This window comes from Balaenoptera physalus, assembly GCF_965194825.1.
Source record: "Balaenoptera physalus genome assembly, chromosome: 17".
In the NCBI taxonomy this organism is placed as follows: domain Eukaryota; kingdom Metazoa; phylum Chordata; class Mammalia; order Artiodactyla; family Balaenopteridae; genus Balaenoptera; species Balaenoptera physalus.
The window spans coordinates 60,706,017-60,729,195 of NC_138895.1; the positions used below are offsets into that span (position 1 = coordinate 60,706,017).

The 23,179-nt window shown below is 33.3% G+C and overlaps 1 protein-coding gene and 1 long non-coding RNA gene across 3 annotated transcripts in view; one reads left to right on the plus strand and one right to left on the minus strand.

Moving 5' to 3' along the window:
• CSMD3 (CUB and Sushi multiple domains 3) overlaps positions 1 to 23,179 on the minus strand; it is a 1,197,521-nt gene that overhangs the window by 770,348 nt on the left and 403,994 nt on the right. The gene's annotated exons all lie outside the window — the stretch shown is intronic.
• LOC309646713 overlaps positions 1 to 23,179 on the plus strand; it is a 728,077-nt gene that overhangs the window by 512,072 nt on the left and 192,826 nt on the right. The window lies entirely within an intron of this gene.

Here is a 23,179-nt window from a genome sequence, read left to right on the forward strand (position 1 = left end):
TTTTAAGCCTCTAAGACTTGGGGTGGCTTTTACAAGCTATGGTTAATTGACACAATATGTGAAATGCAGAATTTTATAGAAATACATAATAGAAACACTAATTTGGTCTTGGGGATGACTTAACAAAGAGAAGCTTTCTGGAGGAAATATTTTATACTGAAAGCAGAAACATGACTAGGAATTTCCAAGGTGAAGACAAAGGAAAGAGATGGTCCAGACAGAGTGTGCTCTATGAATAAAGGTCATGAGACAAGACAGATTTTGTTAGCTTCTAGGAATTAATGGTCATTAGTATGGGTAAAACAGACTGCAAGCAGAAAACTACTAGAATTTAAGATGAAAATATAGGTAGAGGGCATATTGTAAGAATATGGTACAGCAGATACGGCACAAGGCATGAGGTGATATCTGAACTTTGTATGAATCCAACAGAAACAGTCCCTTGATTCTACTCACTCTAATCAGCACCACATTTCTCTCATCCCTTCTCAGAACCAAATGTGTTTCTTGAAAGAAAGTATTATTATGATAGTATGGATTCTCTTTCCACTGATGGAAAACATAAAAAGCATTCTTAAGATTAAAAAAGTAAACTTCTAGTAATTCCAAAATGTGGTAACCGTGGGGTCATCTCTAAAACAAAATTTAAAATTATAAAATATTTGCATTTTAACCCACAAGTCTTATATGTCTGTATTCATTTCCCTTTGTTGTCATTTTTCTATTTTCCAGTGCCACACCTATGAGGACCTACTTCATCCAGTTTTTTAAAATAGTAGGTGGAATTCTTTGTTGAAGTAAAAATATATTTCACAACAAGGTCAAACAAAGTCTTTCATTAGAGGATGAAATTTGTGTTACAGAATTTCAGTCACTAGCTAGAAGGCTGCATAGAATTGGGGCAGATGTTGGGGGTTCTCAGAGCCCCCATCATGTCATACAGTCACCTACAGAGTCTATCTCCAAAAAGTCAGCTCGAATGTATCTTTATGTGTAATTACATTCAAAATATGCTCTCAAAAATTGTATTTTCCTTTCAGAAAGATGATTTCTTCTATAAAATGTCACTGAATCTGTGCAGTTTCTGGCTTTCCTGGTACAGAGAATACTTTTATATTCAGACAAATAACTTCTAAAGTTCATTTAAGATGAAATTTCACATGGTGTGCCTTGAAACAAATTAGAATTAAAAAATAGTATGCCAGTCAGTCAATAACATAAACTGAGGTTTGCAATATAGAAGAGAATGAGATACTTAAAATATTATTTTGTGATCCTAAAATAGTACATACAAATTATATACAGTATATTTTCTTGAGTTGGCCTAGTGAAGTGATCTATAGCAATTAAAGATTATTTATAATGTGACTACATCTATACTTTTGCTTTTTGAAAAATATGATTATTTACAATCATTTTTAACACGACTTCACAGATGAGACAGAACACTGTTTTGCAATTAGTTCTCGGTTCAATACTGGCTATGCTGAAACTAGGAATAAAATTGTGGGTGATTTGCCTTAATTTCCTCATTTATCATAAAAAAGTTTGGACTGAATTAGTAGTTCCTAAATCTGTCACTGTGAAATGCTCCTTTCATTACATTTCCCTAAGAAACTATTTTTTGGAAAACTTCTGTCTTACAAATAAACTAAATCACTTTCACAGTAAGAAATGGATGCTCATTTTAAAAAACCAATCATGTCACCTGGTAATCAGCACTTCTAATCACCATGAGGCAACCAATATATCACTGTGTTAGTTATAGTGCTAAGCAAAGAAAACTGGTATTTTAGTTAGCATGTGATACACTGTAATGGGTAAATTTTAAATAAGCTTTTTGAAATAATGAAAATAATGGACCATTATTATTCTTCCAGGGAATCTCAAAAAGGAATCACTGGGCTATACAAGATGTTTAAGGTTCTTTCCAGCTCTACAAACCTATGAGTATAGAAAACTGAATTTAAATAATACACTTATTTTAATATGTTGTTCATCTGCCATCCTCTCTCTCTCTCTCTGTTTCTCTCTGTCTCTGTCTCTCTCTCCCCCCACTCCTCTCCCTCACCTCCTTTCTCCTTCCCTTTCTCTCTTTGCTCTTTCTGTTTTTCTTTCTTTCTTTCCTCCTACAACTGTACTAGACATTTAATACATTCCAGGCCTTCCTCTGGTTGCTAAAGTGATCAAAGGAAGGGAAGAGATATCAAGAAAGTACATATGGTGATTTCAGCAATGTTAGCACTATAAAGGCACAAATATAGGAGGCAGAGTGCCTAGGTTGTTGAGGGTAGCCTAAATCACACTGACTTATCCTCTCTAAAATGGAGATTTTTGTGCTGACTCCTGAATGGTACCAAAAAAAAAAAAAAAAGCCTATCACAGGAAGACTTGAGGGAACACTTTTCCACTCAGAGAAAATGGCAAATACAAAGAACCTAAGACAGAAAAGAAGATGGTATGTCTAAGAGGGCAGTGAGAAAATGTTAAGTAGTAGGAAATGAGGGACTTGTGTGCCATTTTAAGAAGTTTGGGTTTTATTTTCTAATTTATTCTAAGTAAGTAATATAAGGGAAGAGCTGATTTAAATTTAAACAAATCACTTTGCTATTAATGTGCATGTGTGTGCATGCTCATGTATGTGTATATGTGTGCATGTGTACCGGGAGTTGATTATGGTAGTAGTTTGCTGCTATGACAAGAAATATGTGACAAAGTGGCATGTGGAAGAAAATGAGGTAGGTTTCCTGGCTTTTTTCCCACTAGAGCATTCCAAAGATGAAAAAGTCTGAAAATAGCTACTACAGAGCTTCTGCACCAGACTTCATATTTGCAAAGGTTGAAAATGTAAATACATCAGACCAGAGAGTCCATATTAAGAGCCAAGAGCAGATCCATGCAGAATGAGGAACTGCCTGGGATGATACAGGAAGTATAATGAGTACTGAGGTTCAAAATATATCCAAATGGCTAATTGAAACCAATGTTCCAAATAAATAACAAAGTGATGGGAATGCTAAAAGCTGAGTAGCACAGTCCCTGAAAGAAACAGATGCTGTGAGCAGCAGGGAGACACCAGCGTAACTGGAACAAATGTGACTGTGAATAATGCTCTTTCATGACCCTTACAGCCTATCATATATGCTGGGAAAGTGTATCCAAGATATTTAGAAAAATTTCATCTTTGAAGTTTTAAGGAACGAGAAGGATGCCAAGGCTAAATAGGACATAAAAAGAAAATGAGATTATGGCATTCTACAGAATGACATGAGATGTGGTAATTCTTGAATTAAGAAAATGGGCTAATATATCTAACAAAAAGAATGCATTTCTTTGTTGGTTCATTTAACAAATATCTATTGAGTATTACCATGTGCTAGGCATTATTATGCTGAGGATATAAAGGGAAAAATCACACCCCATCTTCCTTTCAAGGAACTTACATTTTTAAAGGGGAAGAGATACAATAAAGCAATAAATTAACAAAGAAAGGAAATGTCCAATAGTGAACTGAAGAAAATTTTAAAAGTGGCATAACAGAGAGTGCCTGGTACCTGTCAATGAAAGCCTCTTTGAGACGAGGATATTTATATTATGACCTAAAGGACAGGAAGGAGTCAACCACATGAAGGCTGGGGGATAAGAATTCCAGAAAGCCAATGTTGCTGAGTCACAGGCAGGGAGGAGACACGTAGGGATGAGTTTGGTGATACAGGCAAGGGGTGAACATGTAGAGCCAAACAGTCAGCTGTATCAATGAAGTTTTTAAATAAATGTGCTAGGAAGCCATGGTGAGGTTTTGAGTTTGACATGGTTTGTATTTTTTTTAAAAATCACTCTAGTTTTGTATAGATAATAGATTATAGAGAGGCAATAGAGTCAGAGGACAGACCAAAGAGAAGGCTAGTGCAGATATAAAGGACAGAGATAATATTTTTGATGACTGGGGACAATGGGTTGACTCATCAGGCAAACCAATGATCATGGGATAATTAAAATTTAAATGAATTTTAAATTAGATAACATTTACCTAATTTATTGTAAATATCAAGTATAAATGTGTGATTGTGCTGGTTAAAACTATCAAGGAATTTTAAAAGCACAGTCCACGTATGTGAAGTAATGTCCTATATTTTCATCTGATATGTCCAACTCAATGAGTATGTATACTTCCAGCTACTAGCAAAAACAGAGTTGTAAAGGATAGCTGGATGCAAAAGGCAACTGAAAACTGGAAAAGACCACAAGCATATACTTCATTATTATTACTCCAATGAAGAAAATAAATAAATACAATAAAGAAAAAAATACAATATTATTTTGTCAATCTTTTTCATGAAAAATAATCATATAGGAAATTAGTTAAATTAGCATGTAAGTCCCCATTATGTCTAAAATGGCCAGGTACTGTGATAGATGCTTTAAAAAATACCATGGGCTATAATTATCACAATAATATTACATGTTAGAAATTATTATTTTTGTTTTATAAATGATAAAATTGAGATTTCAAGGGCTAAGAATTTCATGGGCTTGACTGTAATTCCAATAAATGCTCTTTGTTCTATAATACTACATTGACACCCTACATCTTCATGTCCATCCCTTCTTCACATTATACTACTGATAAGTGTAGAACCAATACACCTATGCATATAAACCATATTTATTTAGAAATTAGAAAACTTAATAAAAGCAACTCACAGCATTCCCAAATGGGGAATAATAGTAGCCTTGCCAATCAAAAATAATAGAATTAGACATCACCAGTGGTAACAATGTCTTTTATTTTTATATTTGGAAAAAATACATTTGTAAAAGTCTGGAAATATATAAAACACAACTGACTTAAAATATTCTACAAAAAATTAATAAATAAAAAATTTTTACATGCACTTATTGTATAAAAGATATCTATATTTATAATTTCCAGGGCACTATTCTCTGTCTGAAGGTTAATAAGACATGTATTTTCCATTAAAGGAGATATAAAATTTCTACAAATTAGCTAGAATCAAGGGAAGGTGGGAAAGGAGACAGATCATATCTGAATCTCTATATAAGAAAAAATATGAAGATAACTGCATTTAAGAGATGTAGGCAACTGATGGGATGGGGTAGCTGAGGTTGAGAGAAAAGTGTATGCAAGGATGAAGAAGTATGAAAAAATGAAGAAACTGACAGCTAGTTCAGTTTTGGTGCAAATAATATGAGAGGAGTTGGTAAAGGAGAAATCTATAAAGGGTAGCATGAAAGATATTAAGCAGTTTGAAGCAGTCATTTGTTACTCTTTGGCCACCCAGAAACCATAGTTCTAGTAAGAGAAACTTGGTTGAAGGATTTTAACTTGTCACATCTTTTAGCTTTTATCTCTGATTTCTAAGTCTCATTTGGAGGTGTGATGAATATTTAATTATAATTTGCATTAAGAAATTTTAAGTAACTGAGGAGTTTAAGTATTTAAATTCTAAGTAATTAAGGTACCTTAAATAAATAACCAAAGTAGCCCATATAACCATGACTTAGTCTAATTCATATAACCTTTTATGATATCATGGGAATGGAAGCAGAAACAGTCAAATGAAAAGGAGAAGCCTTGTTTGTCATTTTCACATCCTTATCATTTCTAATACTGAAATTCTATTCAGATAATTTGAGCTGTAAAATGTAATTTTAATTGTTCCATAAATTTTTTTTTATCTGATTTGAAGGGTATATTTGCAGCTGTTCTTACTAATCTCAGAAAGATATGATTAAAAATAACATTTTGTCTCTTTGTGAGACAAGACAGTTTAGGCTGCACTTCCACCTTATGAGGTTCAGGATCTAATTTAATGAAGTCCATGAGGAGAAAGAAGATTTTGAAGGTGTGCACTGATTCAGTGGTTCTGGGAGAGATATATGTATGCACAGACAAGGAAATACCAAACTTTACCTCAAATTTACTAGAAAACATACATGTATAGCAAACCACTTAATGGGAGACACACTGAGAATGATTAACTAAGTAGTTTTTTGATATAACTGTCACTTAGATATTTTAAACAGGGTTTTGAGAAGAAAAGCTAGATAGGTTTGTTTCAAGTAGGTGGGTGAAAAATATCACATAGTTTTAGACAGAGGATGGACAGTCATGAAGGAATCTGTGTAACTGTGTACACATACTCTATATCTTAGCAGCCTTAAAAAAATTAGATGAACTTTGGGCTAGAGATGAACTCTTGACTCAAAAAGATAAATGTATTCTGTTAAATTTTAAGTGTCAATGGAACCATATTTCTGGATACTGAAAGAAGCCAATCAAGACAGTTATGATAGTGTAATATATAACAGTGGTGGTTTCTGATGGAAGCCATACAGCACTTTGTTCCTCTTTTATAGTGGCACTGTACCAGGTTAGAGCATATGCTGTGGTGTCAGACAGATCTGGCTATGAATCCCTACCCCAACAGCTAAGAAAACTTCATGAAATTGATTAGTAATTATGAATCTTATAATTCCTAATTTGTAAAATGGAGAAAAGAAAACCAGTACAGCATATGTTGCGAGGATGCAATGAAATATATGGAATAAAATGTTTGACATAGTGCCCAGCACAGAAGCAATGTCCAGTGGTAATGATGTAAAGAAAAAGTTGATAGAACTTATTTAAAGGTAGTGATGGAAAGGCACAGAATTCTTTTATTCTATTCTAAGATAGATTCCAGCTCTTAAATAAACGTTACACATTTAAAACATTTTTATTAACTAAAAACTCAATTTCTAAATTATTTATCCCGGAACATCTGTTTCACCCACATTTTAAAGTAATTGGTCATTTCACTCAATCAAAGTTGTAATGTGCATTAATGATTTATGTACTGATGAATACCTGTTTTTGTCATGCAACTGTCTCTATGAGATATAGTATGAATTTTTGTTGTATGAATGTCTGAATAATAGCTAATAATCCTGTGGCAGGTAGTTATTGGCTAGGGAATTTAAAGTCTGTAGAATAATTATATCAGAACTCCAAAATATAGAAATGGCAATTTAATGGTCAAAGGGATATCATATCTGCACTTTTCTTTGATTTTATATTAGTTGACATTATCAGAGGCTAAAATACTAATTCATTGAAGATGCTTTACAAGTTTAATTGTTTGATGCCTATACGGAATCGCTTCTACCATTTTGATTGTCAGAAAATGGTAGAACTAATACAGGAGATAAAATGTATTTCCCAAATCTTGTACTCCTTCTTTTTAAAACTTCTTGTATAATGTCATTTCTTGAAAATTTGTACAGAAGTACTTAACTAAACATTATAACATTCACACACAAACAATTAAAGTGAAATACATAGTGAATTGTATTAGAAAGAACATGGGATTTGGAATAAAGAGACTCAGATACAAATTTTGTCTCTGTTCCACTTTATTTAGGATTTCTTTCCTAATTGTCTCATCTACTGCTTTTATTTTGGGAGATGCCACATTGGTCAACATCAGACTATGTGCATTTATCTTTTCTTCCATTCTTATAAATGATTTTATAAATTAAAATCATTAAAAATTTAAAATTTTTTAGAATGTTGAAATGTGTGACTCTTTCCAAATTGAAAAATAGCCTTGAGTTAGCTATCATTCCTTGAGAATAATTTAAATAAAGAAGCATTTTTAATGACATTTATTCAGTAAATATTTATCCCCCTCTTCCTTCTATCCTGGAAGAAATATCCTTCTTCTTATCAAAGAAAGACAAACAAACAAGCAAACAAAAAATCTACCCATTTGTTCTCTGGATCACATCCTATGACACATCTAGAACTTTGGTCTTTGGTTACATTCTTTGCTCCCTCGCATTATTAATCTCTTATTCTATATGGTCATTTACATAATTATAGAAAAATACTCTCAATCTCCAATGTTAAAAAATAGAAAATAAAGTAAAACCTTATCCTGACACTTCTAACCACCTTCACATTTCTCTGTTCCTTCTTAGCTGGATTTCTTGAAAGCACTGTCTACAAAATCTGTTTTTATATCTTCACTTCATATTTATACCTCAAACAAGTTCATTTAGGGTACTACTCAAATTTTACCAGAGAAATTACCTCTATGTTACCAATTCTATTCTATTTACTGCACACCTACTATATGTCAAGAACTTGTCTAGTGATTCAGCATATAGCAGTGCAGAAAATAGCCAAATATCCCTATCTTTAGGAAGCTTATATTCAGATGATGAATAGCACTATAAAGAAAAATAATACAAGGCAGGGGGCAGGGATCTGAATGCCAGGAAAAGAGATGTAATTTTAAATAGGGTGGTACAGAAGACCCCACAGAGAAAATGAGATTTAAGTGAAAATGTGAAATATATCAAAGATTGAGCCACACAAATTACTAAGGGAAGAACCTTCCAGACAGAGAGAACAGCAAATGCAAAGGCCCTAAGACAGGTGTACTTACGACACTTGGAGAACCAGCAAGAATGCTGCTATGACAAAAGAAAGAGTGGGGAAGGAAGGAGTGAGGTCAGCAAGGTAAAAAGGCTAAGTCATATAAGTAAATTAGACACAATTTTACAACAGTTGAGATTGAATCATTACAGGGCCTTAGCTGAGCAAATTTTCAAAATACTATTTTGGCTGCTTTATTTCAAATAGACTATAGAAGGCCAAGGATGGAAGCAGGGAGACCTTTTAGGTAGAAGTTGCAATGACTGAGGCACGAGGAGATGGTGGCTAGAAATTGGGTGGTTGCAGTGGAGGTGGAAGGAAGTAGTTACAAACATTATGGATATTTTGAAGTTAGAGCTGATCTTGACTGGCTGACATGAAATGTGAGAAAAAAATGAGTCAATGATGATTTCAAAGATTTATCCTGATGACTGGAAAAGAAGAATTGTCATTTGCTTAATGACAGAAAGACTGGAAGACACAGACTTTTCAAGAAAATATCCATTCAGTTATGGAGATGTTAAGTTTGAGAAGCATATTAGAAATCCAAGTGGAGATGTTGTACGGCATTTGTACACACGAAGCTGGAATTCAGGGAAGAAGATCTGAGCTGGAGATATAACTCTGGTAGTCATCAGCATAGAGTATTTAGAGCCACAGGATTGAAAGAGATAACCAAAGAACTTCAGGCAAAAGCCTGAATGCGGATCAGAAGTCTGAGGGGAAACCAGTAAGTGAGACTGAGGTTTCAGCAGTGAGTTGGGGGAGTAGGAAAAGAGTAGCATTCTAGAGGCAGAATGTGTTTCAATGAGGAGGGGAGAATTAATTGTGTCTAATTCTGTTAATAAGTTAAATAATACAAAAATTGAGAAATAGTGACCTCTGTTCATTATAGGGATAGACAGTGATTGGAAGTGGTCCAGGAGAGAATGAGATGAGAAGAATAGAATATAATGAATATCCAAATATTCTTCTAAGGATTTAATGTAAAGAAGAGCACAAAAGCTTTTAGAGCATGTCATGCTTGACCACTCCATTTTTCATGGAACATTCTGTTGTCTGGACTTCTACAAAACCACTGTCTTCTAGTTTTCCATCTACTTTACAGATACTTGGTAGATTCTTTTCAATATCTTGTTGGTTCCTGCTCCTCTACATAAAATTTAAATAGTGAGTTTCTCAGGGCTCAGTCCTGGGTTGTCATTTCTCTGACTTTGCACTTTTGTGTCTTTGGGGGAACTCAACAAATCCCATGGTTTTAAATGCTCTCTTTAGGGTATGAATCCCAAATGAAACTTAGAACTCCTTATGAACTCCATATATAGATACTCATCTTCCTTCTTAACATACCTATATGGTCTTTTCTGTGATGACACAAATATACACAGAATATATTTGATGAACTAAAATATAAAAGGCCTCAAAGAGTGCTTTTTCTTTCTTTTCACTGTAAAATATTTTCTCCTTAGAGTCTTTTATATCTTACCAAGGAAATTTTAGAAATCATTCATAATTTCTTCTTTTCCCTTGTATCAACATCCAATTAATCAGTAAGTCCTGTCCATGTCAACTCAAATTTATATCAAATCTGCCTTCATTTTTACCTCCTTATCCTAATTCGGGCAGTTGTTTTCTCTCACCAACCCGTTTTCCCACTTTCATTTTTGCCCCTATATAGTATATTTTCCACACATATGTGAAAAAAACTCAAAGTTAAATCATATTGCCAACTCTCTCTTGCTTAACATTCTTCTATATATTTTATCATTGCCTGAGGACATGATTCTACAACATTACTTCAGGTCACTTAATTCTTAATTCTGCTATGTTTCAGCACATGGGTATTTTTTAGATCCTTCAAACATGTTAAGCTTTTTCTTCCACAGGGCCTTTGTTTATTCTGACTGGCCTGTTCTCCTCAGTCCCACTGCTCTGGGACTGCCCCACTCCATTCTTCTCTTACTAAGCTTCTTGCTTTTTCATTCCTTAATCAGGGAGCTATGTTCCCTGGGTATCTACTTGACCTAGGTCCTACAATCCCTATCTTATTCTCTATTCCAGCCCCCTCCATTTTTTTCATTTATAACAGATGTTTGCACTTACAATTCCTTTCCTTCTTTATTCTTTTTTTTTTTTTTGGTCTGTTTGTTTAACATATATATAATTTTATTTAACTGTTTCCTCAACTATAACAGTCACGAAGGCAAGGATTTTGCACCTCTCTTTCATCATCCTGTCCCCTAGCAAAGGACACAGAACATCCTCAATAAATGTTTGTTGAATAAATGAATGAATGGATGGATAAATGACTGCCATGGGCAGGTCACAGTTGAGACTACGTGGGAGTGAATTTAACATGTCTCTTAAGGAACTTAATGAGAGAGGAACCTACAAATAACATGAGACAAAATATCTCAGGTGGCCCATTTAAGTATATTCTACTGGGAAGAAATTTATAATATTAAAACTACGAGCTGACTTTTAAAATTCTTAGTATGTGAGGAAATGTGTTAATTTCCTTGTATACAATTTCATTCAAAAGGACAACTCTTTTGAGATACACTGTATTAACATCTCTATTTTACAGTTGAAGAGACTAAGTTTATGAGGGTCCTAGAGCAGCTAAAAGGTAAAAACAGGATTTGAACCTAGACCTCCTTTTTCTAGAGTTTGCAGTTAGAACCATTTATCATAAAAAAATTCACCACTCACAAATTATATTTAAATTCTTTTGTATTTTTTTCTGATATGTATTATTTTTTTCACTTGTGTTAAACTGTAGTTTTGTTAACTGTCTCTGTAAAAAAAAAAAAAAATGCTCACTCATGGAGAAACAAATGTGGAATCAGAGCTATGAACCTTCTTTAATGAGGCAATCAGCTTTAACTGAAAAGAAAATTGAAATAATCACTTGGATCTAAATGTCTATATTACTCAACTATCGTATTGAATTTAACTTGGCTGTGTTGATGAGAAAGCTGGAGGTCAGAATTTACGGAGTTAAAGGAAGACTCAATTCGCTCATTAATCAGGTTGGGCTAAAGGTCTGAAAAAAAGATTTAATTTGACTAGGTTATACCTTTTATCACATGCTACACATCCTTCTCATGTTTCCTGACATTTATTATAAAGAGATATGGATTTTCCTGTCAACTTGTCTTACTAGGGAACATGTCATTATTCCTCTGACATCTACCACAATTGACTTCAATCTTTACATAGACTTCCAGTTTGTAAAAAATGTCTAAATAATTACATGAGGTTATAAATCATGGTAAGTGTGAGAGATAGTGGGAATTGAGAACATATTCATATTTAATAACATAATATAGAAATTAACTTGTGTTGAAGTTACCAATTTTTTTAATGTTTCACACCTTATAAAATCAGAGTAGCATATGGTATTCTAGCAAACACTTTCCTTGTTAGTATTTTTTTCTGCAGTATTTTTATTAATTGTTTCCATCAGTTACCTAACCTAAAACATGGATAATATTAATGTTATACAGAAATGGAAAAAAACTACTATAATAATTTTAATATCGGTAATGGTTTATGGTTTAACAAAAACCAAAATAGGCTCTGAAAAAATAGAATATAGAACAGAGGTTTTGAGGTAAGGGGAGGAAAGAACAAACTCAGGAATCTGAATTATTTAGTGAGATATTTTTAGAAGAGAAAATGAAGAAAAAGCACATTTTTGGAACAAATGGAAAAACCAAGATTTAACTCCAGACATTCTGATTCCAGAAATATTATTTACTACTATGCTATAGAAACCAGTATTCCTATTTGTCTTCAAATTACCTCATATAAGAAACTGTATATTTCAACAATGTATCAATCAAATCCTTGTGTGTGTGTGTGTGTGTGTGTGTGTGTGTGTGTGTGTGTGTGTGTGTGTGTACAGACTTGACAACATATCTCTATCACTTATTTGAAGACACTGGCCTCCGAAGATATGAAACATTTATTTTCCTACTGATACATTTAAGCTATCCCCACTCTATTCCCCTGCAAAAGCAGTAAAGACTAATGACAGAAATACACTGTAACAATATAATTTATTTTGAAAGGGATATCACTTTTTTTTTTCTTTTTGGTTTTGTTGACATCATCTTGATTAAAGAGGCCCTCAGGCATTTTTGTAAAGTTTTCTATTAAATTAAAATAATAGAACTTGTAAGACTTTAAAATGTGTTAGTCTCTAGGTACCAACAAAACACTAAAGAATGAAATTCTCTCATAGGGTATGAAACAAATTGGTCCCATTCAGATTCAGATTGATCTTGGTCTACAGCCCTACTTATCATTTAATTAAATGGGAATGCATTATGCAGAGCTATTAAGTAAGTCCTGTAGCAAAAGAAGCAAAGAAATGTAGCATGAAAATACATCATAAATTATATAGAAAGAATTCTCACAGGAAGGTAAGAGTATCACAGGGTCATCTATATACAAAGGTATACTAACAAGCATTCAACATCCAAAGAGAAAACATGAGAGAAAATAGAAGAGTTACTGAACAATGTTAATATACAGGAAGACTTAAAATATTGGGTCTTTTATTTTCAAAATAACATTGTCATAAAAAAGGACCTTGACCTCATTTCCTTTACCTCTAGTCAGTAGTTGTGGAAAGATCATTCTATTTCAGAATATTTAGCACTAGATTTAGTTAGTGTCTTTTTTTCCAAGGTAATTTAATAGCTGTGGAATCAATACTATAACTCAATGGAGAAAGTTAAAAATTAAAATCTGTGTACCAAGAAAGAACTTTAATTATTTTGGCAATTCTTATGCAGAATTTTAGGGAAAGGAAGGAAACGAATCAGAGGCCACATTTTTAATTTGCTTATTAAAGTATTTATTCATGGTTGGCAACATTTAGTGAATAATTTCTTAAAGATTTAAGTAATTTAATAAAAAAAATGTCAAACACATTTTGATAACGTTAGATAAATTTGGTGCCCTGCTTAAACTTCCATGGATGAGTAATTTAACTTGCATCCAGTGACTGTCTATCTATCTATCAATCAACAGAGATTGAGAGAAAGAGATGGCAAAATAAACCCCTCAGCAAGTACTACTGAGTCACTGTGAACCAGGAAAAAAAAAGGACAAGTCATCAGTTTCCTCAGTCTGGTCTTCAATTGCCATGTCACACAGTCAACAAATAACTATGGCTACATAACCATGGTTTAGATGCCCTGGGACTTATTAAAAGTAAATGTATAAATGAATACAATCAGGTCAGGACAGATATATGCTATATACTGTCATATTCATAAAACATGGACTATGTAACTTAAATTAAGACCATATAGAAATCAAGTTCATTTGATTAATTCTTTTTTAGAGTCAGAGCTGCAAAATAGCCCCTCTTAACATTTATTCTCATAACCATATACACAAATTTTGTAAAAAAAATCTAAAATATAAACATGCCCTCAAATGTTTTGTCATCTGCAAATAATTCACTAAGAGTTACCATTTAAAAGAGAAATGAAATCATTCAAGATTTTTTAAAACTTAGCCAAAAAAGAGAATGATGATTATATAATCCATCTCCTTCAGTTTATGAGCAAATTAAGACTCAAACATATTCAGCAAATTTTCTACAGTTAACATACATTATACACTGTATAATATACCATTATACAGTGACATAACTGGGATTCCAATACATAACTTTAGATATTCAGCTTAATATCAGTGCCTCTCCAAATTTCTCTTATTGAAAACAAACAAAGAAATTTTATGTGTGTAGCTTTCTGTTTACCTCAGATTCATCCTAGACTCCAGAAGTTCCCAACTACTGGCTGATTTTGCATTATCTATTTCTTGTTGGCTTTTCATGTTTAATTTATGAGCTACACAAACCACAGGAGTTCAATTGCAGCGTGAGAAATAGATTATTTGGAGAGAAAATTTTTACAACTAAAAGAAGATGCAAATCATATGTAAAAATAGTATACTGTAAAAAAATTAATAAACAGAAACTCCAATTAAAGGGGTTGGGGGAATTCCCCAGTGGTCCAGTGGTTAGGACTCCGTGTCTTCACTGCGGAAGAAGAAAGATTCCTCTTCTTTTCTGGCAAGGACTCAGCCAATGAAAAGCCATGGATGGACTCTTTGTTTACTGTATCTCCTCCAACTTCTTTTCCCCCCTATAAAAGAGGTCTTCCCTTGCCATGTAGGGACTTGCATACGGTTCTCCAAGACTGCAGACCCCTAACCTTAACTGCAATTCTCGGCTGATCTCAAATAAACCCATCTTTGCTGAAGAAATATCTGGCAGTCTATTTGCTTTAGATCAACAATACAAAGTATTGAAAAAGATAAATATAGTTTCCATTGGTTATTAAACAGTCTGACAATGTAAAAGGTTGATTTCAGCAAGTGTGTAAACATTTCCATATATATGTATGTGTATGTGTGTGTGGAGTGTGTACTTGGAGGTTAGAATGGGGCTCTTCCTGATTCAGTTTCAATGAAGGCATCGATTTAGTAGATATTAAGATATTTAAGTGAATGTGTGATAGATTTAGCTTCTTATATGAATCATTTTCAAAGGAATTGTAGGATTATCTGTTTTGTGACTCATGTACTCTTCAGACCCAGCAAGGATGTAAAAGGGAGACAGGAGAGAAAGAAATTGGTGAAATTGTTTCCTTTAAAAGAGCCCATTTAGATTAGAGCCTTTCTAAAGAAGTACCTTCTAGTGCTGGTCTAGTGAGTTGGGCTTCAATGGGATCACTCAGTTATGAAATTTGTTTCATGCAGTTGGCACACAAAAAAGACTGGTGTCTGTTCATGTCTGAGAAAGCTAAAGTCAAATTCACACAGTAATAAGCTAAAACTGACATCTGCTGAGGAAATTTTAGAGGGTAAAAGAGAAGAGAAAGCTTCTGTGTTGAGATAAGCCTGATCTTTTTGTGTTTCTCAGAGCAAGAATTTGTTTCCTGTTTCACCAAGGATTACAGAGATTCAAAATGGCATCATCTGGGGACCTGTCCAATTAGGCCACATGAGGGGTAATAAATACCTTAGCACAAGAAGACTGAGGGTATCCAATGGCTGGGGACCAAGTTGGGCAAGTATCCCTTTAGAATACTGATGAATCTCCCAGGGATAAGGAATTTCAGAAGAGAGAGGCCCCCTTAAATCACTGAAAAGGCCCCACGACTGCCCATGACAGAGTCAGCCTGAATATTAGGATGAGAGAGGCTGTAGCCTGCTTAGGACTTAGGTCCAGGCCAGTCCCTTTACCTCTTCCCCAGTCTACTTCTGTTTGATCTCAGAAAAACCTAAAACAGCAGCAAGGAAGGAGTTTGGAAGAAGGAAAATGCAAGGCGGAGAGACCAGAACAGCCAATCTCAACATTTCCCTTTCTTTACACAGGTACCTAGCTAGCAAGCCTGGGATGGGAAACAGGGAAAAAAAAATTGGCATTCAATCACACTTACTGTTTTGAGTAATATCTGGGGCTTGGTTTTCTAATTATAGAATTGAAACTGTGTTTCTAGTTTTATGGGCGAAATTATATTCCTTTAAAATTCATGTGTTGAAGTTCTAAACCCCAGTGCCTCAAAATGTTACTGTATTTAGAGATAAGTTATTTAAAGAGGTGGTTAAGTTAAAATGAGTTCTTTAGGGTGGGCCTTAATCCAATATGACTGATATTCTTATAAGAAGAGGAAATCTTGACATACAGAAACAGACACAAGGCATGGGCGTGCACAGATAAAAGGCCATGTGAGGACACAGCAAAGGGTGACCATCTGCAAGCCAAGAGAATGGCCTCAGAAGAAATCAAACCTACTGACACCTTAATCTTGGGTTTACAGCCTCTAGAATGGTGAGAAATACATTTCTGTTGTTTAAGCCAATTAGTCTGTGGTAACTTGTTACAGCAGCTCTAGCGACCTATTTCACTGGTTTAATGTGACAACAGGACCTAACTAGGTTTTCAGCCTGGAGGAGATGTATGTTGAGGGTGTCTTTCTTCTATAAAACTGAAATTATTTATTAGCTTTTGTCCGTATATATTAGCTTTTGTCCGTGAAAACTAGAAGAAATTTGAGGCTCTTCTTAAAACTTAACATGCATTTGTGACACTCTGCTTTTTATATACAGTTACCACACTTTCTGAAACAATGAATATCTTTATACGGAAAATGAAACAAACAGAATGTATGAAATCAGGCCCATGGTACAGAATCAGAACATAATGAATCAGAAATATTCATTCCATTTCTTAAATATGAGGTTAATCTTCTCAATATCTTTGTGGTAGGAAAAGAGAAATCTGTGCTGCATGTCTGACAGAGTGAACATACATTAAAGGGCACCGAAAAAAAAAAAAAAAGATAGAAAAAAGAGAAAAAGAAACTGGTTTTCAAATAAATTAATGCTTCTAAAAGTACTAAATAGGGAAAGATGGAATTTTGTTAAATGCTTTTATTTTATGGATTTATTTAAAAGTTCATATGGTGGAGAGAGAAATCATAATTTTAAAAATTAATTATGGACTCTAAAGTTCCGAGATAAGGCAGATCTTGGTGGATAATAACAACAAAAAGTTGAGGAAAAATGATAAAAATGACACTATATCGTGGTCTCTCATTTTATTTACTGTGATTTTGGAACAGATTTCCTACATCTTTTATAATTGCAGAACACTAACAGCTGCCAAAAGAAGACTGTGGAGGCTGAACAGTCCAATATGGCAGCCACTAGCCACCTGTGGCTTTTGAGCATTTGAAATGTAGCTAGTGAGACTGAAGAACTGAATTTTCACTTGTATTTCATTGTAATTAATTTTAATTTACATTTAGAAATAGGCAGCACAAAATATTTTATCCATTAAATGCAACTTTATTGTATAGGTAGACTACATATTAACTGCTGCATTGTGTAAGATACAGTATTGTAGGCAAAGTATTGGAAGCATACACTAATGTAACATTAAAATATGTTTATCTGAATATTTAATTCAGACAATAAGAATTATATTGAAGCCTAAGTAAATCATAATTGCTAACAAAGTATTTATTATTTTAAGTATAAGTAAATGTTTCTTCTGGTCTATAAAAAAATCAACTCTTCCCAATGAAAACTTAACAATCAGAATGAGTTGTGCTGTGAGTGTAAAATATGCATTTAGATTTCAGAGACTTAATGACATATTTTGCATTCTGTTTTTCAATTATCATTTTTATGTTGATTAAATGTTGAAATGTTAACATTTTGGACATATTAGTTAAAAATAATTAAAATTAACTTCGTCTGTTTTACATGTTTATGTGGCTACAAGAAAATGTAAAATTTTATATATATATATGTATATATGTGTGTGTGTGTGTGTGTGTGTGTATGTATACATAACACTGTGGAGCTAAGCTATCATTGTAGCAACTTTTATGAGTTACTGGCATTGGGAACAATAAATTAAGCCAAAAATTTTAGAACTAGAAAGAAGTTTATTGTTCCATTATCTAATGGCCTCAGGGTCCTGAGATGTTAAGGAATCCATTCAAGTTCACAGAGATGGGTCTGTACCCAGATTTACCAACTTCTAGTCTAGTGCTCTTTCCAGAACAATACTTGTGTGAAGGAAAATATATTCCTGGGAATTTCTACCTCTCCCTACTTTTCTAATCATAGTTTTTATTGTCATTTCTTATTTAAACATCTGCTTCAGAAAAGAGTTTACTGGCTTTCTGTTATACTGATAAGCTAGAAAAACAAGTATTTGCTTGGAGGTTTGACAGAAGTACATGACTGCAAAGTCTGGAGGCTCATATTAGTTATAGAAACTCTAAACAGTACTTGTATTTTTTTGTGGGAAGAAAGCATATAACAATGCAAAATGGTTGTTTCCTTGTTAGATCAATAGTATAATGTTTTAATTTGACTTTTTCCAACAAAAGTATACTGGGTATTATGAACTCATTGCCTTTCCTAATAAGGGTTATTATACTTCTTTCACCTTAAGCTGTTTTATAGCTACAGATTTCTTCTTGGATTTTCTAATAACAATGAGTAGTACCTGATCTAATAAAAGGATAAATAAGCCTGTAACAGCAGACTATTTTGTCTGTTTCACCCCATACACATATAGTAACAAGGAATATACTCTGCTGATATTTAACATGTTTAATTCGTAAGATGTTTGACTGTTAAATATCTGATATATTTTTACTCTGAGTAAATTTCATTATAATATCTACTGTATTGAAATCTGTATTAATGGATTTTTTTAAATTAACAATCAACCACTTATATTATGTAATGAAATAAATGAGCCTCCAACTAATTACCATGAAAGGTTGGGATATTTTTATTTCACATAATATTCCTATAACTCATAATATACTTGAAATTGCCTTCTAAGTCATTTTTAGTCAAACAATAAAGATGATGATGCTTCTCCTGCTACTGCTGCTACTAGTAATAATAGCTAATATTTTATATAATGCTTACTCTCTGTCAGATACTATTCAAAGTGCTTTACGTATGTTAACTAATTTATTAACTGACATTGTTTTATGAACATGTCACTTATAGTCAAGGACAGTCTATTTTCACAACTTCATTTACTTTATTCACCAAATTTGATTCTCAATGAATTTTAGCCTTTTCTAAAAGTAAAAAATCCATTCTGTGAATTTGCAAATTTGAGTATAACTAAGACTGGAGTTCATAGCGGAATAAGCACAGGCCTTAGAAGCAGAAAGCTCTAAGGGTTAAGACCTGGTTCTGCTAATTCCTAGTATGACATTGGGGTTAACACTATTTTGACAGGGCTGCAGCTAGCTCAAATAGGGTGTTGGAATGAATCAGACAAATAAGCCCCTTTCCCTGGGTGATGCAGCATTGGCAAAGGGCTTAGCCAGAGGTGCACAGCTCCCACTGCCACCTTGTCTGGGTGTCCTTGCGCAAGGCATGTCTGCAAACTTGTCCTAGAGTCTTTGTTTCTTGTTTGATAAAACAGAGATAATGCAATAGATAGATACTGTGAGGATTACATAAAATAATGCATATGCAAATATTTTGTAATTTGTGACACATACATCTGGGTGTACAACAGTCAATCATTCTTTCAGCATATACTGGGCATCTATAATATGGTACTCTGGGATGCAGAGATAAAAAGATACAGTCACTGTTTTTTGAGAGGTGTAAATTATAAAACCATAAAACAATTCAGAATCTGTTTTCCAGCTTTTATACGTATAGTATGTAGAATATTTATATTGTCCATACATTTTAATTTACACAGATGTGTGCTATTCTTTTAATTGAACAATACATTTTAAAAGGTATCCAATAGTAATAGAGAGTAATAATTTTTGCTACTTGCTGGTCACTTTGAATTTGTCATAAACCAGAAGGTCTGGGGTGATACTGAGAATACTGAGTAACAGCTGGTAGGGACTAGAAACTGAATTGTGAATGTTGAACACAGAAGTATCCAGAAGGTGCCCAGCTATGCCAGCAATTAGTCATTTGTTGTATTACAGGACAATCGAGGGGGTCCTGAAAGAGATGTGGCAGTTCAGGAGTCAGGAAGGCAGTGCAGGTACTCTGGGCCTAGTGGGAGTGGCTATTTACCAATCAATACTATTTCAATATTTTAATTATCTGTAGAGCCATAGTGGACTAACACAGTTTTATATCACACAGTTATCACATGTCCATTCTAACGGAAAACTACTCTGCATCCTTGAGACTCAAGTCTGAAAGCTTTCCTGGACCATGCATTCTCCTTCACTCCCCACATGCGCTCACATTTTCTTAATTATAATACTTCAGAAATTATTTTTCTCTTAGTGGAATATTCACTCATCATCTTACACACTAGACAAAAAAACTCTCTTAATTCCGGGGTTGTGTAATATCAGAGCCTAGTACAGTGTCTGGTACAGAGTAAGTGCTCAGTAACATTTTTGTTGAACAAAATCGGATGCATAGGTAAATAAACAATAAATAAATGTGCTATAATACATCTCTAATGGGAGCTTTAATTTAAAAAATCATTTAGTTTAATAAAACAACATTAGCAATTGGCCTGCCTTATTTGTAACTTAATTAAATAACTGAAGAAAAGAACAGGCTAAGTAATGGTAAATTTATTGACAGATAAAGTCAATCCTGTCTATCATAACTTATAGGATCATTTCCCAAAATGTGTCCTGAGGAGTCATAGTTCCAAAATATGCTAAAAGGGCTTATCTGCTTAAATAAAATAATTCAGTTTAAATTTGTTTAACCCAGTGCTTCCAAAGCATATTGGGCCACAAAATTGGCTGATTCGCTTTGTTATACAGCAGAAACTAACACACTTTACTATTATATTTACTTTATAATAGTAAAGCAATTACACTCCAATAAAGATGTTAAAAAAAAAAAAAATTGACCTCTGCATAACTATTACCATACAACTCTAAACTTCAGGAAAATCTTAGGTTAATAATATCTTTGTCATTTAAACAAACTTTTCCTAAATTGCCTTTAGCTATTTCTGGGTATCTTTGAATTCGAATTTAAAAGTCTAGGGATTTTAATTTCATGATGTTATTTTCAAATGGCATGGTAAAACTGCCTATAAAATAAATGTAATAATTAAAGTCTACAGGCTTATTGTCTCAAACTCCATTTTCATACCAATATGGAGGAATCAATCACATACAGTGTTTTTGACTACTTGTACCTGCTGTGCTTGATTGAAGCCCTTTGGAGGTCATTTTGTGCAATTATTGAATCATTACTAAAAATAAAATTATTTGTTCAATATATTTGTCATCTCAACAGAATGATAAAACAGTGAATTTTGTTTATTAAACACCAACTTCATCAATTATTTTTTGTTATGTGCTATTCTTTAGGTGATGTAACAAAACTGCCCTCACTAGAGATAGTAAATTTGAACATTTAAGACTCCTTATTGTGAGTAAAACCCTATCATATATATTCATATACAAATGAATGCTAAATGGAATAGTATTGAATCACCATGAGGTACGACCATAGAAGAATGGCAAAAAAAGAAAAAACTAATAAAACAATGGCAATTTTTTGTAATACTTTGTGTTAATTTTTTGTATACTTGGAAATAAAAGAAATTCATACAATTAGAGACTAAAAAAGTATTATTCATTAATTCATTACATTATAGTAATTGAAAGTATTAGATAGAAATCACATTAACTGAAAGGAAAGTGCTAACCCAAAGTTAATTGGGATAATGAAGACAGTAAATATTGTAGATAATGTATTTAAAAAAAATAATTGCAGCTGTAAATGTTCAATAATGTTGAACATTATTAAATCAATACAGAATATATTTTAGGCTTACGTAGGAAACATAATATGTATACTTCCTTGAGGATATCAGTTTCTCACTTAATAAAAGGTAGGATGTTTTGAACATCTTAAACATTTGTTTTCCTTGTTACTATTAATCTTGATTCTGTGGACTTCTCTTATTCTTTGATTACCTTGGATTCCTCTAATTTGGGAGAGTTCTTGTACAACCTTGACTGAAAATTACATTTTTTAAAGTCCAACCCAGACATTAATCTTGAGAGTCATGCTATATTGAGAGAGATTATGGAATATAAATTTCAAACAGTTCCTTTTTCAGATCAAAAGACAAGCCTGGAAGACTAAGTTAATAGAGCTTTACAAAAAGCCATGATTAGTGAAAACTCAGGACATGACAAGAGAAAAGTTCTCCCACCTTCTGATAGGGACGAGAAGTCTAAGCTGCACCTTCATATAAAAACTCTCATGGAGGATTTAGGTTAGTGAGGGATAGTACAAACTTTTGTATAGATTTGTTAAACTCCATTTGCTAAAGGAATTAATTCTGAAGTCTTACAGCATTGATTTAAGGAAAAATGTAAGCCTCTTAAATACATACCCACATTCAGTAGAGGATTAAGAATAATATATGTCCAAGTTGGTAGTTTTACATTTTGTTGAAGGATGGGTTTTGGGTGGCAGACACATATGAGTGAGTTAACAGAGAGCCAGGAACCTGCCATCGGGCTATCATGGTAAGAGAAAAATAAAATTTATTGTAGAATATGTGGTTTAAAGAGTTCCAGCTAAAGAGTGAATGGAAGACCCAGCAAAAAGTATCATGGAGTCGAGTCAGAAAGGTGCACCACTGACCATGCTAAAACTGCAAACTATAAGTTGCCTTGTGGACACCAGCAGTGATGTCTACAGGATTCTCAGGTACCAAGAAATGGTGTCTTCACTGAAACCAGCTAATATTCATGAATGAGAACAAGGGTTTACATATAACTAGTAGGTTTCACCCCATTACTATTAGGTCTCATAGAATATCACTTATAACTAGAAGCTTTCTTTTAAAAGGAAGGAGGTGACCTAAGCCCTGAAAGTTTGAACGTTTGCCCCAGGGAAGCTAAGTTAACACAAAAGAGACTTTTATCCTAGAAGAGACTGTCAAATTTTAAGTTTATTCCATCACCAGTAGGCATGTGTGATCCAAATTAAAATAATAAACAAAAATAATTTATTTCAGTTTTATAGTCATCAAGTACTACATTTTAAACCTACTAGATGTTTTAAATGATCTATATTAAAACTGGATATTTGATCAATTATCTCCTATTAATAGTAGCTGCTGTATTTGAAGAAAGTAATATAAATCACATTTATTTTACTAAGATATTTTTTGATTTTCACAAATTCCATGAG